This window comes from Salvia hispanica, chromosome 6 (genome assembly GCF_029641045.1).
Source record: "Salvia hispanica isolate PSC_SH4W2 chromosome 6, Shi_PSC_v1, whole genome shotgun sequence".
NCBI classification, from domain to species: Eukaryota; Viridiplantae; Streptophyta; class Magnoliopsida; order Lamiales; family Lamiaceae; genus Salvia; species Salvia hispanica.
In genome coordinates this window covers 17,915,929-17,921,660 of record NC_142697.1, presented here as the reverse complement: position 1 = coordinate 17,921,660, position 5,732 = coordinate 17,915,929, and the positions used below count along the sequence as shown (strand labels likewise).

Here is a 5,732-nt window from a genome sequence, read left to right as displayed (position 1 = left end):
TTTACTATGTTCTCATCTACTCCTATCCCACATCAATCAATAATTCGTTTTACAAGATTGTTGTTGCCCGAATGCGCGTAGCGCCTCTGGCCATAGAGGGATAGGTTGTGCTGTAACGAGCCTGAGTTCAAATTCAGTTGTTGTGTAGTTGCTTCCATCTCTCATGTACAAGCGTGAGGTCTTAGGAGATAGACTTTCATCTAGTGGGTTAAGATCTCCTTTTTAATGGGCCAGTGGTTAAGGCTTCTTCTTTAACGGGTTACTGTTTACTTTGATTTAACCTTCTCATATGATGTGGGTCGTAGTGTGGGGGCCGCCAAGGCGACGAAAAATCGCTTTTTTTTTGCCGCAATAATTCGTTTTATAGATATTTTTTATTTGGGCATTTTATAGTGTAGAAATATCTTTTTAGATAAAAAAATAACACAATTTTAGTTTTTCCTCTCTTGTTTGATTAGTTCTAATTTTAACATCAACAAAATTGCTAAATATTGATTTAACCAATATAATAATGATGCCAAAACTTAATACAAACAAACTAAAAATAACTCTATGTATAGAGATTGATAAAAAGAAAAAAACCATTTCTTATAGGAGTACTAAACTAAGGCTAAATATCTCTTAAATTAGAGTGATCAACCATCTAAATTATGCTATGTAGCAGATCTTAATTTATGATTTAATTTATGCGGGAAGGGTCAGTTAGGAAATACTTACTCCTTCCATCTGGCATTAGGAGTCTCGGTTGACCATTTTCATCCTTCCAGCATTAGGAGTCTCGGTTATACATTTTCATAAAATTTGAAATAAAAAAAATTATAAAATAAAATACTAAAAAGCACAAGTAAAAACACATCCAAAGAATAAAATAAATAATAATGCAAATGGGTCCCACATTCCATTATCACACACTCCAATTATTATACACTCAAACATTTCTTAAAATCCGAACCCAATTCAACCGGGAGTCCGGGACTCCTAATGGCGGACGGATGGAGTATATTTTTTTATGGTTATGGAAGAATCTACCATGTTGTAGAATCATTGTTATAATTTTGTGTAGGGGTGGGTAGGTACAGTATACCTTACCGAAACCACCATACCGCGTTACCTTACCAAAGTTTTCGATATACCGAACTTCGGTATGTCTTATTTTCGGTATGACGAATTTCCATACCGATGTCGTACCTCATTTTCGGTATATCGTACCGAAGTTCGGTATACTTTACTTTTTCGGTATACCTGACTTTTCAACATCAATTAAAATAGAAAATTAGAGTATTTAGAATATTACTTATATTTTATAATTTTAAAAATAAATTAAATATAATTTATTCATAAATATATTTATATTTCACAATAGATTTTATAATAAAAAAATATATAAAATATATTTTATATATAATTGTGTTTATATTTTTGTGGCATATACCTTAGTTTACGGTATATACCTTAGTTTACGGTATATACCGAATTTTGGTATGCAACGGTATACCGCGGTATTTGAAAATTCATACCGTTACCTTACCAGAATCTTTCGGTAAGGTATCATACCGTTCCGAAAGTCACGGTATACCGAAAATTCGGTATTTTCGGTTTTTTTCGGTACGATAAGACCGATATTTCGGTATTTTTCTCCAGCCCTAATTTTGTGTGCCCCTGCTACATTTTTATAATTTTGTGAGCCCGCATGGACAGTGCAGTTGATTTCGGAGGGACAGAATTGCAACATTGTTATAATTAAATTTGTGATATTTTGAAACTTTAATGTCACATGTAACCTTTCGATTGCTGACGATAATCTAAAAATATCCCAAAAAAGTTAAATTTCATGAAGTGTTAATGTTAGATATAATTATTTTTCACACATCATATATCAAATTAAAATTAATTATTAATACACACGGAATTTTTTTTAGTTTGTGTCTATTTAGGCCAACGTACAATATAAAGGTGAAAAACCGTAGTATATGTTTTCAAATTTGTGCTGATGAAAATGATATTAGTCATATACCAACAACTTACATATTGATAAACTCTTTTGTAATGATATAATGACCCATAATTTAATGTATATAATGATTTAAATTCAGTGTATATAATTCTAAAAGCATGTTTACTTGTCAAGTCAGTGTTAAGGGTGAGCGAAAAAAATGAAATCTGAATATTCGAACTGAATCAAATCGAAAATTTGAAATTCGGTTCGGTTTTTTCAGTTTTTAAAATATAAATTTTTTTGGTTTTGTTCGATTCGGGTGAAAAAAATCGAATAACCAATAAACCAAATTATATTTTAAATAATATATATATATATATATATATATATATATATAGTCTCATTATCCACAAATCCATTCTTAAAGACCGAACCACCGAACCCTACCAAATTAGGGCTTTTAGATCTAGTTTTTTATGGATAAGATACATAAATTTATAAATTATTTTCGCCTTCATCACGAGCCTATTTTAATTCATCTGAAGGTAAATAAGTCATACTAACATGTTACGAAGATTTAACTTCGTTCCAGAATATATTACTTCATTCTAGTAGGTTGATACTTCATTCCAGTAGGTTTTTACTTCATTCCAGTACGTAAATGTGGTTTCGCCGTCACGTGTCGTTCTTTCTCTCTACAATATCTATCACCAACGCCATGGCGCTAATATGGTTTAATAAACACATGGAATAATGTAATAAATTATTGGAATGAAGGATGTGTAGAAGCATTTGAAGTATAGAATGAAGTAATAAACCTATATAATGAAGTAAAATGAAGCCGAAAAAAATTTCACAGCAGCACATCTTTTTAAAAAAAACTAGATCTAATGGCCCAGATTTAGTCTCTAGTTCGGTCTTTAAAATTGATTCGACATTGATCACAACTCTCTCTCTCTCTCTCTCTATATATATATATATATATATGGAGCATTAAAGTCTTTACACCCCCTTATACTTAAACTTAACACTAATATCAGCCATTGGATGTATACATTTGATGGTTCTGATTAAAAGGACCGCACTACATTATTCTACTTGTTTTGTACATTAAAAGGGTAAAATCGGAATCACACACAAATATCAATCAGTTTTAAAATTGCATATCCCTGATTTTAGGGAGATTAATTGCACCGATACATTGCCCACTATCTCACAATCAAATCTCTCTCACATCGCTTCTCCCTCACTTCTTCTTCCAAAAAACCCTAATCGCCGCTCAGAAGTCGAATAGCCTCCAGTAAAAGTCAATTCAATCCCCGACGACGAGGCCACTGGTTAGATGCAGAAACTGGACTACACCGGAACTGTTTCAAGGTTAATATCTTTTGGTTTCATACTGTTTTCTAGGATTTATGTTATTACTTAATTCTTATACACAATTTTCGTGTACTGCAGTATCAGTATCAGTGGTTCATCAGTAGCATAAGCTTTTGGACATGCCACTGGTCAGATGCTTCCTTGTCTATTAGCTTTTCCTATGCCTGCTCGTACGGTTCCACTTGTAGATACAATTGGTGTTCTCGGTGAATATTTATTATTGTCGAACATGTTTGATCCTAATTCAGAGTTATGCGGTGGGAAGAATTATATATGCCGCATTATGGTTGTTTTGGAATTTTTTTTAAACATTCTGGATAATATTCAAACTAAATTTTACCGCAATCGAGCCAGATTTTGATATTGATATAAAGGAAGACGTCCAGGAGGAATGTTCAAAATTTGGGAGATTAAAACACATCTATATAGAAAAGTAAGTGATGCATCATACCTCCCAATATTTCTTGTAATTAAACTTGTTTGTTCCTTTTTAGTACTTTTTCCTTCTCAAGTCAAATGGTTAGAAAAGTGACTGATCTTTGCAATTGGTACATTATTGTTGCTATTGTGATACATTACTCTGTGTTGTATGTTGTATTTTTACACATATTAGGTTACATTATTTAGTGTAATATTTACATTATTTGCAACTGATGTGCTACATTATTATGTGTTATCGTATGTAAGTTACATTATATGCTTCGTGAAAGTACATTATATGCTTACCTTAGTCTTAGAAACATTACTTAGGCAAATGGGTACATTATGTGCTACTACTGATACATTACTCTATATTGTAGCAGTCTTTGTTGTATTATTACACATATTAGTTTACATTATTCAAAATGTTATTTACATTATGACTACATTATTCAGTGGTATAATATGTTGTGTGTGATTAGTTCGCTTGCTAAGTTACATTATATGCTTCGTGTAAGTACATTATATGCTTATATTAATATTTGAAACATTATTTAAGCAAATGAGTACATTATTTTCTACTACTGTGATACATTACTCTATGTTGTAGTAGTCTTTGTTATATTATTACACATATTCAGGTTACATTATTCATGATGTTATTTACATTATTTGTTATTGATGTGCTACATTATTCAATATTGTAGTATACTATCGGACATTAGTTTGTTTGCTAAGTTACATTATATGCTTTGAGAAAGTACATTATATTAACGTTTAAACGAATCAATGTATATATTTCTTAATAGGTACAAGGAGGCCTAGAGTCGGTTACGATGACATGCCCATTGCATTAGCGCACCGGTTGTGGCAAGAAAGGCGAGAAGAAATGGAGGACTGAACTTAGTTCTCATCCCGTAGAGTTAAGATATCACTAGGGCTAGGGCATAGTACCAACTTAGATATCAAAGTTCGTGTTTATACATACATCAAATGATTTTATTCGTACATTAATTACTGCAACCTTTTGAGTTGTCTGTGACCCATGTTATTTACATTACACAAACACAAATTGTACATTATAAATAAACTATAAAATTCTTGGTGATTCATGCATAAGAAAGATTGTGATAAAAACAACACTAATGGATCAATAATATAATCACAATGTTACTGCCTAAAATTAGATGCATAATTTGTGTATAATTTAATTAAATATTCGTATAAGAATGCTGCAAATCACGAAGAATGAAATGAATAAGGAAAATTCTTATAAATAATTAAGAAAAAGAAATCATATCATCCTTTCTATGTGGATTGTGGAATACGATTATTAAAAATAAGATAGGTGATTAAATTTGGTAAAAATATTACTTAAATATTGTCTATGGACGGTAGAGGCCGACATTAATTTTACCAAAATAAATCAAAGATACAAGTTTTTTAAGATATAAGTTTCAATAAAGGAAAATTTGGTAAAAATATTACTTAAATATTGTCTATGGACGGTAGAGGCCGACATTAATTTTACCAAAATAAATCAAAGATACGAGTTTTTTAAGATATAAGTTTCAATAAAGGAAAATAAATCAAAGATTATAATTTCCTTATGGTGGAGAGAATCATGGAAACCGATAACCGTTCAAAAAATTCATCTCCCATATATGCCCTTTTCGGGTTTTTTTAATAATTAGATTAATTCCATGTGGCGTTAAAATCAACCATCAGATAGCAAAAATCAATGCATAGGATTAGTTTTATGTTTTCCAAATATTTAGTGTGAGGATATGAATACATCCCTATATATATATATAGAGAGAGAGAGAGAGACCTATTATCCATAAATCCACTCTTAAGATCGAACTAGAGACTAAATTAGGGCCATCCATTTTCTTAAGCTTGTGGTTAGGATTAATTTACAATTAATTTAATTAATATTTTATTTAATAAAACTTTTTTATTTTATTTTATTTTTATTTTTATTTTTATTTATTTT

General features: G+C 30.6%; 1 long non-coding RNA gene across 1 annotated transcript; it reads left to right on the top strand.

Moving 5' to 3' along the window:
- Nucleotides 1-3,137: 3,137 nt before the first annotated feature.
- LOC125207930 (uncharacterized) lies at nt 3,138-4,826 on the top strand. The gene is made up of 3 exons (XR_016132659.1): nt 3,138-3,313; nt 3,395-3,749; nt 4,546-4,826. It is a non-coding gene; the product is annotated as an uncharacterized LOC125207930 (long non-coding RNA).
- The last annotated feature ends 906 nt before the right edge of the window (nt 4,827-5,732 follow it).